At 46.6% G+C, this 12,620-nt stretch overlaps 1 protein-coding gene and 1 long non-coding RNA gene across 3 annotated transcripts in view; one reads left to right on the top strand and one right to left on the bottom strand.

Moving 5' to 3' along the window:
* The window catches only part of ARHGAP18 (Rho GTPase activating protein 18), a 237,307-nt gene that overhangs the window by 104,516 nt on the left and 120,171 nt on the right, over window positions 1–12,620 (top strand). The window lies entirely within an intron of this gene.
* The window catches only part of LOC141259685 (uncharacterized), a 64,779-nt gene continuing 62,928 nt past the window's right edge, over window positions 10,770–12,620 (bottom strand). For both annotated transcript variants that reach the window (XR_012318455.1, XR_012318454.1), the window contains exon 3: window positions 10,770–11,317. This is a non-coding gene — a long non-coding RNA (uncharacterized lncRNA). The remainder of the gene's footprint in view (window positions 11,318–12,620) is intronic.

Below are 12,620 nucleotides of genomic sequence, written 5' to 3'. Positions count from 1 at the left end.
GTCCTGTCTGAACACGCTCCTAGCCTGTTCCTCCCGCCTTCTAGGGGCCGATTACCTAGACCCGCTCCTGTATCTTGTCTGTCCTGTCTGAACACGCTCCTTGCCTGTTCGTTCCGCCTCTCTGGGGGCCGTATTCCCAGACCCGCTCCTGTATCCCGCTGCAGTGTCGGTCTCCTCCGTACACTCAGTTCCAGTCTGAACTCTCTCCTATCTTTTACCTGTTTTTTCTCTGTCCATTCCTTTCCTTTTTCTGCAGAGTCTGAACTCGTACCTAACTCCTGCTTGTTGTCTCTGTACTCCCGTTTGTGAGTTTGTGGTCCACTCGCTACTTCACTGCAAGTACCCTGTGGGTATCTGGCTCTGCCTTTCCCTTCCTGTCTGTTCCGTGTGAACTGAGCCCTGTCCCCCCTGCTCTGCCTTGCTCACCGCTCTGGCGGTTCTAGCCTGCTCTGCCTTGCTCACTGCTCCGGCAGCCTTGCTCCGCTCTGACCCTTTTGCTCGCTGCTCCGGCAGCCTTGCTCCGCTCTGACTCCTTGCTCACTGCTCCGGCAGTCTCGCTCAGCTCTGACCCTTTGCTCACCGCTCCAGGCGGCCTCGTCCTGCTCTGCTCTTGCTCACCGCTCCAGGCGGCCTCGTCCTGCTCTGCTCTTGCTCACCGCTTCTGGCGGTCTCGTCCTGCTCTGCTCTTGCTCACCGCTCCAGGCGGTCTCGTCCTGCTCTGCTCTTGCTCACCGCTCCAGGCGGCCTCGTCCTGCTCTGCTCTTGCTCACCGCTTCTGGCGGTCTCGTCCTGCTCTGCTCTTGCTCACCGCTCCAGGCGGTCTCGTCCTGCTCTGCTCTTGCTCACCGCTCCAGGCGGTCTCGTCCTGCTCTGCTCTTGCTCACCGCTCCAGGCGGCCTCGTCCTGCTCTGCTCTTGCTCACCGCTTCTGGCGGTCTCGTCCTGCTCTGCTCTTGCTTACCGCTCCTGGCGGTCTCGTCCTGCTCTGCTCTTGCTCACCGCTCCAGGCGGTCTCGTCCTGCTCTGCTCTTGCTCACAGCTCCAGGCGGCCTCGTCCTGCTCTGCTCTTGCTCACCGCTCCAGGCGGCCTCGTCCTGCTCTGCTCTTGCTCACCGCTCCGGGCGGCCTCGTCCTGCTCTGCTCTTGCTCACCGCTCCGGGCGGCCTCGTCCTGCTCTGCTCTTGCTCACCGCTCCGGGCGGCCTCGTCCTGCTCTGCTCTTGCTCACCGCTCCGGGCGGCCTCGTCCTGCTCTGCTCTCACTCACCGCTCCGGGCGGTCTCGTCCTGCTCTGCTCTCGCTCACCGCTCCGGGCGGTCTCGTCCTGCTCTGCTCTCGCTCACCGCTCTGGGCGGTCTCGTCCTGCTCTGCTCTCGCTCACCGCTCCGGGCGGTCTCATCCTGCTCTGCTCTCGCTCACCGCTCCGGGCGGTCTCGTCCTGCCCTGCTCTCGCTCACCTCTCTGGGCGGCCTCACTCTGCTGTGTTTGTCCACCACATCTGTGGTTCTGTTCCAGAGTCCCAGTGTGTACTGGGTCCTATCCCGCCTGTGTTCCTACCTGCTAGTGCCTTCCTGTCTGCACTCTAGCCGTGCTTGCCTGTACCCCCCTGCCTGCATACCCGCCTGCCTGCGTACCAGTCGTGCCTGCCTATTCCCACCAGTCTGTGTGCCAGCCTAACCAGTCTGTTCCTGTATTCCCCTGTGTGGGTCAACAGCCGTGTCCGGGGTCTGTCCTGGAGTAGCACCTGGTCCCTCTGCTCGGTTCCTCCTTGGTGCACTGGCGTCATATGCCGTCGTGCGACCCTGGTCGGATCGGGTGAATACCTAGTTACGCCCCTCCAGGCATTCACTCTCCAGCACGGTCCAGTGGAATCACGCGCACACGCCGCTCAGCCCGGGCGTGTGCATTACACTCTGCTCAAGAAGTATATGGTACCTCTTGAGTCCTTCCCCCTACCACCGCCCCCAATCATGATTGATGGCAATTTGGAGTTCCAAATTTCGAAGATTGTAGATTCTCGTCTTCAACGTCGTTCCCTTCAGTACTTGGTGCACTGGAGGGTTATGGTCCAGAGGAAAGGATGTGGGTTTCAGCATCAGAGGTAAATTCCCCCAGGTTGGTTCGTTCTTTCCATGCCAGATAAACCTGGTCATGAATGTCCGGAGGCCACTCGTAGAAGGGGGTGTACTGTCACGGGTGTGTCGCGTGTGACAGACAGTCATTATGGATCTGGCTGTAGAAGGTTGCTGTGCTTGGCCTTGCAGACACCTTCTTGATCTTTTCATCATCCTTCCCTCTCTAGGACCCAGTGGTGAGCTCTACTTTCTGCTACTAATTAACACACCCTTGCTGGACCTTTAAATAACACCAAGTCTCTAAAAGAGAATCGCTGGTAATAGAAGTATATTCCTCTGTTCAGGCCTGGAGTTCTAGCAGTCAGCTAGTTTCTTCTTGGAGTTTCTTTGTGACCATTGTTATGATCGCTCTGTATCCCCTTGTCTGTTTACCTTGTTTGTCTTTAGTTGCAGTGGGGCTGACTAGTGCTCACCCCTCCCTCTCATTACCTATGACCTAGCTCTAAGGTCAGCCAGGGCTAAGGTATCCTGCTCAGCGATAGGTGAGGAACCTATTTAGGGATGATAGGGGAGCCAGGGTGTTGTAAGATCTACCTAGGGGTCTCCACTCTCCGCTTCTTTTGGCCTCGTTGAATGCTGGATCCTTCCTATACCTAGCATGACAGATTCCTGACCTTTCTCAGAAACATCCTTATCTGATGAAGCAATATCTTACATAGAGCCACAGACCAAAGAAGATTGACAGTCATCTTGTGTTTCTTCCATTTTCAAATAATTGTGCTAACAATTGTTGCCTTCTCACCAAGTTGCTTGCCTATTGTCCTGTAGCCCATCCCAGCCTCGTGCAAGTCTACAATTTTGTCCCTGGTGTCCTTAAACAGCTCTTTGGCCTCGGCCATGGTGGAGAGGTTGGAGTGTGAGTGAATGAGTGTGTAGACAGGTGTCTTTTATACAGGTTGTGAGGACCTGGCCACTTTCTAAATACTTTTCCAGCACTGAGCACCCCTTTTCGTCAATCTTAATTTTGTGTTTTGTTAGAAATTTGCTTGCTGTGTTTTGTTAGTGATTTGTTTGCTCATCAGTTCAACCTCAGGTATCTATTCCATTCAGTGACCATATCTCCGAGACATTGGGCCATTGTTCTCTCCGTCAACACAGGTAGTCTGACATGCAAACCCAGGGGATGGGTTCCACCTGAGAAAATATCTCCACTAAAGGCCCCGTCACACATAACGAGATCGCTAGCGAGATCGCTGATGAGTCACGGTTTGGTGACGCAATAGCGATCTCGTTAGCGATCTCGTTATGTCTAACAGGTAGCAACGATCAGGCCCCTGCTGTGAGATCGCTGATCGTTACAAAGCTTCCTGGACCATTCCTGGGTCGTTGCGCTCCCGCTGGGCAGTGTGCATCGCTGTATTTGACACCTTGTCAACGACCTCGCTAGCGATTCAGAACTGAGACACGTAGAGGTGCATAAATTGGACTTTTCTGCGTTCATCGTCCCCGATTGGTGGTCGCTACTGCGTCCTTGTTTTTTCAGATCCCACCAGCGTTCTCCGGCTGTGACTCCACTTTGAACAAATCAGACATCTTTAGTGAAGTAGGTATTGTTTGAGGTCTCAAATGAGTTTCCATTTTTAATTCATTTATAGGACATCTACCAATTATCTGCTATCATTGCTCTTCAGGGAGGGAGGGCTTGGCTTCAATAGCGATCTCGTTAGCGATCTCGTTATGTGTGACGGGGCCCCAGGACCGTTAAAATACTGGCAGCAGTTGTCGCGGCAGGTCTTCGCATCATGGGTGTTTCTGCCATGTCCCACTGGTTGAAGGCCTGCAATTGCAGGATCGTTTGCACGCTATTCACCGAGCTCCACTTCCCCATTGGCTCGGTCCACAGAGTCCACAAAGCCAGGCGGACAGTACGTAATTGCATCATGTCGACGAAGAAAATTTTGAAGCGTGCAACAGGCCAAAAGAACAGAGTCTATTGATTTAAGCTTCATGTTAATTGGCGTATGAAAAACTCTGAAGCGGTTGGCCACGACAGCGTGTCAGAAAACGTGCTGTGTGGGTGTGTGTGCACGAGACCCCTAAAATATCTGCCCATGCAAAAGCATATATATACAGATAGAAGCCAAGACACAATTAGCTGGGGGTGGGAGGGGTGAGCTCTTCTGCCGATTCAGGGGGCTGAACCCTGTGCAGGAGAAAGGGAAGATTCATTGCTAGTTGGACTGAGAGCTAGGTGGTATCACGGGCTGCGGTCGTGCTGTCCATCATCCGAAGGATCATATGCTGTGACTGCCAATATACCGGCGGGAGATACAAAAAGCTGTGGGCCAACCAATAGGGACAGTGGGTATCACCTGGTACGGGGCAGTGGAACTACTGATCCCAGGTTGGAAACTCTAGGACTAAGAGAATTGCCTGTTGGACATTTACCTGGAATTGCTGTTCACCGTGGTCGGAAGGGATAAAACTAATTGCATCGATAATCTGCCTAGGTGATTATTAAAATCCACAACCGCACATCTTTACACAGGTAATGAGTTCAAACAGGTGCAATTAATACAGGTAATGAGTGCAGAGTAGGAGGGCTTCTTAAAGAAAAACTAACAGGTCTGTGAGAGCCAGAATTCTTACTGGTTGGTGGGTGATCAAATACTTATTTCATGCAATAAAATGCTAATTAATTATTTAAAAATCATACAATGTGATTTTTATGTTTTCATTTTTAGATTCTGTCTCTCACAGTTGAAGTGTACCTACAATAAAAATTACAGACCTCTCCATTCTTTGTAGGATGGGAAAACTTGCAAAATCGGCAGAGTATCAAATAATTACTGTATTTTACCCACTGTATGTATACACATTAATGCAGTTTGCAACCATGGATAAATATGACCTAGGTGGGAATGCTCAAGCTTACTGTAGCAATATGGCCATATGGCATCTAAAGTGTCAAGTTTACTAAAATTTCATGATTAACTTACACTTTCGAAACTTGCGGCAGATGTTTCTGTGACTGAATTTTTTTTACATATATTAAGTTTCTGCGGCATCGACGTCAATTACTGCAAACCTCATTCAGATGAAAGGGACTGTCATGTGAATTTACCCTGTGTATTCCCTTTGCTTACCAGCTATGTTGTTATGCGTCACTTTACCAGATTATCAAATCCTCCATTCAGGATCAGCTTTAGAATCGGTCAATACAATAATCCCAGGATAAATATACTTGTGTATATAAGCAGTGTGGTGCCAAAATATGAATAACATGATATTAGTATGCAAATATATTGTATAAATAGCAATAAAACATATGTTTAAATGTAATCTGGCTTTTATTAGGGGTTTATTACAAGGGATATCTTACAGTATGAGGGAAAAGATACTTTTCCACTAAGGAAAATATGTTATTTAAGCTTGTTTGTGAAGGTTGGTTTGATCCATTTCTGAAATATTCCATTTACCTAGGTTTCCCAGCTGCACAATATGTAATTACAAAGTAAACACTATACCGAGTTGTACTAGCACTGCTAAGTAGAAATCCCAATACAAATAGTAGAATTAAAGAGTTTGTACTGCTATGATTCACTTCTGTAAGAGATTTGCGTTTTACCAGCTACTGCTGTACTTATATGCAGCTTTTGATAATTAATTTTTAGTTAAAGCTAAGAGTGAATATAAATGTAAGGATAGTTATACAGCAGATTTCCTCTCCTCTAAACTTATACAATAACTGTATTGGGCAGCATGGTGGCTCAGTGGTTAACACTACAGCCCTGCAGCGCTGGGGTCCTGGGTTCAAATCCCAAGGACAACATCTGAAAGGAGATTGTATGTTCTCCCCGTGTTTCCAAACACATTATGATCGGGAAATTTAGATTGTGAATCCCAATGGGGAAAATGTCTGTAAAGTTAATTTATTTCAGTTCTTCAATACAAAAAGTGAAACTCAAAAATTATATATAGTCATTACAAACAGAGTGATCTATTCCAAGTGTTTATTTCTGTTAATGTTGATGATTATGGCTTACAGCCAATGAAAACACAAAACTCATTAACTCAGTAAATTAGAATAATTAACAAAAAACACCTCCAAAGGTTTCCTAAGTGTTTAAAAAGGTCCCTTATTCTGTTTCAGTAGGCTCCACAATCATGAGGAAGACTGCTGACTTGACCGATGTCCAGAAGGGAGTCATTGACACTTTGTAAATGCAAAGTAAGCTTTGCATTTCATTTGGAAATCAAGGTCCCAGAGTCTGGAGGAAGAGTGGAGAGGCCACAATCCAAGCTGCTTGAGGTCTAGTGTGAAGTTTCCACAATGAGTGATGGTTTGGGGAGTCATGTCATCTGCTGGTGTAGGTCCACTGTGTTTTATCAAGACCAAAGTCAGCGCAGCCGTCTACCAGGAAATTTTAGAGCACTTCATGCTTCCCTCTCTTACAAGCTTTTTGGATATTGAAATTTCATTCTCCAGCAGGACTTGCACCTGTCCACACTGCCAAAAGTACCAATACTTGGTTTAAAAACAACAGATTCACTGAGCTTGATTGGCCAGCAAACTCGCCTGACCTTAACCCCATAGAGAATCTACGGGCATTGTCAAGAGGGAGATGAGACATCAGACCCAACAATGCAGACGAGCTGAAGGCTGCTATGAAAGTAACCTGGGCTTCCATAACACCTCAGCAGTGCCACAGGCTGATCGCCTCCATGCCATGCTGCATTGATCCAGTAATTGATGCAAAAGGAGCCCCGACTACGTATTGAGTGCATTTACTGAATATACATTTCAGTAGGATAACATTTCGGATTTTAAAAACATTTTTCAAGCTGTTATAAAGTATTCTAATTTACTGAGATAATGACTTTTATGTTTCATTGGCTGTAAGCCATAATCATCAACATTAACAGAAATAAACACTTAAATGACTCTATATAATATATGACTTTCACTTTTTGCATTGAAGAACTGAAATAAATTAACTTTTTGATGATATTCTAATTTAGTGAGATGCACGTGTACTTCTCATCTCTTATCCTCCCTGTCTCACAACCCTAAACAGCTATTCAACACTTTCAATTCTCTCCTCCGTCCCCCAGCGCCTCTTCCCTGTCCTCTCATCTCATCTGAAGAGTTTGCCTCATTCTTCAAGCAGAAGATTGACAACATCAGACAAAGCTCTTGCCTAAATTCCCCACAGCCCCTCCTCATATCTACTCAACCTTCCTCCTCCAAACCCAACTTCTCGGCCATTACAGAAGATCAAGTCTCCTCTTTACTCTCCAAATCAGACCTCACCACCTGCAAACTTGACCCAATTCCGTCCCACCTCATCCCTAACCTTACTACAGTCTTCATCACAACCCTAACCCACCTCTTCAACCTGTCACTAACAACCGGTGTCTTCACTTCATGTTTCAAACACGCCTCAATCACACCCATCCTCAAAAAGCCATCCCTTGACCCATCCTCTCTGGCTAGCTATCGCCCCATATCACTTCTCCCCTATGCCTCAAAACTACTGGAACAACACGTTCACCTTGAATTGTCCTCCCACCTCTCCTCATGTTCCATCTTTGTCCTATTAAAATCTGGCTTACGACCACATCACTCCACTGAAACTGCCCAGACTAAAGTCACCAACGACCTACTAACCGCCAAATCCAAGCGACACTACTCCATCCTCCTCCTGGACCTGTCATCTGCCTTCGACACAGTCGACCATTCCCTCTTACTACAGACTCTCTCATCTCTTGACATCACGGACTTGGCCCTATTTTGGATCTCTTCATACCTAACAGACCAGACATTCAGCATCTCCCACTAACACACCACCTCCTCATCTCGCCCCATATCTGTCGGTGTCCCCCAAGGTTCAGTTCTAGGGCCCCTGCTCTTCTCCATCTACACCTTTGGCCTGGGACAGCTCATAGTCTCACGGCTTTCAGTACCACCTCTATACTGATGACACACAGATCTAACTCTCTGGACCCGATATCACCTCCTTAGTAACCAGAATCCCATAATGTCTGTCCGCTATTTAATCATTCTTCTCTGCCAGATTTCTAAAACTTAACATGGAAAAAACTGAATTCATCATCTTTCCCCCACTTCACTCAACCCCCCTCATCTGACCTATCCATCAAAGTTAATGGCTGCCTGCTCTCCCCAGTACCACAAGCTCGCTGCCTCGGGGTAACCCTGGACTCTGATCTCTCCTTAAAACCACATATTCAAACCCTTTCCACTTCCTGCCGACTCCAACTCAACTCAAAAATATCTCCCACATCCGCACATTCCTCAGCAAAGACTCTGCAAAAACACTACTGCATGCCCTCATCATCTCCTGCCTTGACTACTGCAACCTCCTGCTCTATGGCCTTCCTTCTAATACTCTTTCACCCCCCAATCTATCCTAAACTCTGCTGCCCGACTAATCCACCTGTCCCCCGCTATTCCCCAGCCTCTCCCCTCTGTCAATCCCTTCACTGGCTCCCCATTGGCCAGAGACTCAAGTTCAAAACCCTAACCCTGGCATACAAAGCCATCCACAACCTGTCTCCCCTATACATCTGTGACCTAGTCTCGCGGTACATACATGCACGCAATCTCCGATCCTCACAAGGTCTCCGTCTCTACTCCTCTCATCTCCTCTTCCCACAATCGCAAAAAAGATTTCTCCCATGCATCCCCCCTACTCTGGAACTCTCTACCCCAACATATCAGACTCTCGCCCTCCTTGGAAACCTTCAAAAGAAACCTGAAGACCTACCTCTTCCGACAAGCCTACAACTTGCAGTAACCACCCCACTACCATATCGCTGCACAACCAGCTCTACCCTCACCTACTGTATCCTCATCCATCCCTTGTAGATTGTGAGCCCTCGTGGGCAGGGTCCTCGCTCCTCCAGTACCAGTCACTGACTCATTTTGTTAAGATTATTGAGTTTTTGCTATGCATACCACCTTTTTCACATGTAAAGCGCCATGGAATAAATGGCGCTATAATAAATAATAAGTAGTCCACATCAAAACTCGGACACATTTCTGATTTTGCAGAAAGAGTTAATATTTCAGCTCATCTGTTTTACAGCACGGTCCATAAGCCAACATTAGTAAGTCCAAAAAAATCGACCAGCAGAAGGGCTTGCAATAAAATCCATAGATTTATTGTTGAATTTTTCGTACAAGAGTAAAAAACACCAAGCAGTGTGCACATAAAAGCACATAGGAAAGAAACACAGGTTACGCGTTTCTGGCCCTTAGGTAGAGACTAAGGGCCTAAGGGCCAGAAACGCGTAACCTGTGTTTCTTTCCTATGTGCTTTTATGTGCACACTGCTTGGTGTTTTTTACTCTTGTACAAAAAATTCAACAATAAATCTATGGATTTTATTGCAAGCCCTTCTGCTGGTTGATTTTCTTGGACTTACATTTCTGATTTTTGGTCTGGGTCACAGATCAAACTCACCAATGTTGCAGGTGTATGGGTTATTGAAAAAAATCGGACCGCACTCGGATGCCATCTGTGTGCTATCATTTTTTCTGACTGTTAGCTAGGAAAAACTTCCAATTTTTTTTGCAGATGAGAAAAACTGATGCGATGAAAAAACACAAAATTGGTCAAAAAAAATCACTGTATGAAGGCTTAAGAACAATATCCCCAAGACAGAGCATAAAATAATGCACACCATGATTTTTCTACTTTCACTGAATCTGTAACAATTCTATCTCTGTGTACCTCTGTATAAAACTTAAGGCAAAGAGAGGTACAAGATCAGCCTGTTGTAGATTATGGGAACCTAATGAAGAATCTTCACAGAACAGTAAAATACTCATAATTCTCACATTTTGGATGCCATAATGGCTGAAAAAATTCTAAAAATGCAGAAACTGTATTATGTGAGCAAAGTCACAGGGACACTGCAGCTTCCAAGATCTGAAATGTGTGACTTATTTGTTAGGTTCCCATTACACAAGTTTTTGTTTGAGCAGGTTGTCCGATCTTAAGCTACAAGTCTGCAGTCACCCTGTGTAACTGCAGACTTGTGAATCCTCACATCACGTGCACTGGGTGCCGTGAGGATTCCCCGGTGATGATGCCAGGAGAGGGCGGTCATGTGACCACAAGCATGCAATATGCATACTGCCAGCCACATTCAACTTGATTGGCATGACCTTGCTCAATACACCTGTATTGAGTAAGGATGGAAACAGTTTAATGGGAATGTGGTTGGGAGTATGCAAATCACATACTTGCGATCACATGACTGCCCACTCCCGCCGCCGACAAGGGAGACTCCTCACAGTGTGGTGCGTGCCATGTGAGGATTCACAAGTCTGCAGTCACATAAAATATTTAGAAAAGAACGCAGCACTACTGGACCTGGGTGCATGAGTTGGGTCCAAAGCCTTGAAATGTCGCGATAACCTCAGCACACCAAATGGTATAAAAAGATACTTTTATTTGCAGTCCACAGTAAAGACGTTTCGGTCAACAAGACCTTCATCAGTGTACTGCATGTAAACAAAAATGAACAGATATAGAATACAAACATAATAGTGATTATAAAGTCACAAATTATGTATACATAACATATAAATAAAGGTCTATGTGTCTATGTAACCTTTTGTCCAGCAATGAAGCAAAAAAAGGGGGCAACCTACCAAGTTACTGGGATGGGAGCAGGAGAAGGGAAGGAGATGGGACCCAATACAGGGATTCCTATGGAGAAAGTGCATACTATGAAGTAATGGAAGAATATATGGGGCTATAATGGGGTAAGGACTCTAGGGGAGGTAGACATACCGTTTGTGCCATATAGTATAGGAGAGGTGCTGCCTCGATCGCGGTATCCACCGCTGGATGTGAGCAGAGTGCATGACTGGGAGACTGGCTATAAATATAAGTAGAGGAGAGGAGGGTTTGGCTGCCAGCCAATGAGGAAGTTTGAATGTGCTGGTGATTAGCGCTCGATCCGGTGACGTCACAGGAAGTGACGCGAAAAAGGGAAGTGCCGGCATATGATTGGTCCGGCGCCGCGCATGCGCACGTGCGTGCGTGTCAGCCGACGTGTAGGTGCGTTCCAGGGACCAGGAAGTGGTTTCTGTATCGAAGTGATGTGTTCCACTGCCGAAAAAGAATGGCAAGGAGCGTTCCACCATCGAGAGAAGGGGTTGCAGAGTGCAGGAGGGATATAGGAGAATGAGGATGGGTATGGATCCTTCATCTGAAATATGAAATATAATGTCAAATCAAGTTATATGTCACAGTACAGTAAAACACACAGGAATACTGCTATGATATCCTTATACAGCCAATCGCCACATTATAGATAAGCATACATGAATCTTGGTCCTTATTAATGAATGGCAAATGAATATCAGATTGCGGGTGTTAACTCCTTGTAGAGTAAAAAGGATAAACAGATAAATAAACCTAGGTCCCTATTGAGACGGATTGGGACCAGGTAGGTTTAGATGAATGAGTGCAGATCATAGTCCTTGTGAAGTCCTTTGGGATGAAGGGACTGCAGTTCATGAATCCAGAATGCCTCTCTCTGCTTGAGGGTCTGGATTCGATTACCCCCACGACGGGGCGGTTTAATTTGCTCTATAACTTGAAACCGCAATTGGGACACATTGTGTCCTGCTGCTGTGAAGTGTTGAGGGAGAGGTAGAAGTAAATTTTTTGCATCTGATGGTAAATTTGTGTTTGGAGATTCTATCTTTAATGGGTTGGGTCGTTTCCCCCACGTAGACAAGGCCGCAAGGGCACTTGACTAGGTATACGACAAAATTTGTATCACAGGTGTAGTAATCCTTAATTGTATATTTCCTGCCTGTTTGTGGATGATGAATAGTATCGCCTCTGAGGATGTTATGGCACTGATGGCAATGGAGACATGGGAAGGTTCCTCTCTTAGGAGTTTGTAGAAATCTTTGGCGGGGACCCAGGGACGTTGTCCCTATGTCAGCTCGGACTAATGAGTCTCTGATGTTTGGTGCTCTTTTGAAGCACGGTAGGAAGGGTTGATGAAAGGATTTGATGGTAGGGTAACCTGTTTGGAGAATATTCCAATGTTTACGTATCGTACGGTGTATAGTGTAAGCTAGGGGGTGATAAGTGTGGACGAATGGAATGCGATCAGATGTGTCTGGTCGTGGTTGTGTGCGGCTGTCCTGTGACTCACGTAGAAGATACTGAGGGTATCCTCTTTCTTCAAATTTCCGTGTCATTTCTTGTAATCTGACTTTGCGTAATGTTGTATCTGACACAATGCGTTCAACCCTCTGGAATTGTGATTTGGGGATAGCATGTTTCATAGGGGCTGGGTGGTTGCTTGAAAAATGTAGTAATGTGTTGCGATCTGTGGGTTTCCTGTAGATGTCAGTGGTTAATAGTCCTGAGCCATCTTTGATGACTAAAGTATCTAGGAAGTTGATCTGATGTGGGTGATAGTTCAGAGTGAAATGTAGACCAGGGAAGGTGGTGTTGAGGGACCTGCAGAATTCATCTAAGGTGTCCTGGGA

Source organism: Phyllobates terribilis, unplaced genomic scaffold (genome assembly GCF_046119375.1).
Source record: "Phyllobates terribilis strain yellow unplaced genomic scaffold, ASM4611937v1 Scaffold_3__8_contigs__length_932513732, whole genome shotgun sequence".
Lineage (NCBI taxonomy): Eukaryota > Metazoa > Chordata > Amphibia > Anura > Dendrobatidae > Phyllobates > Phyllobates terribilis.
Note: the sequence above shows the minus strand (reverse complement) of the source record. Positions and strands in the feature narration are given on the sequence as shown.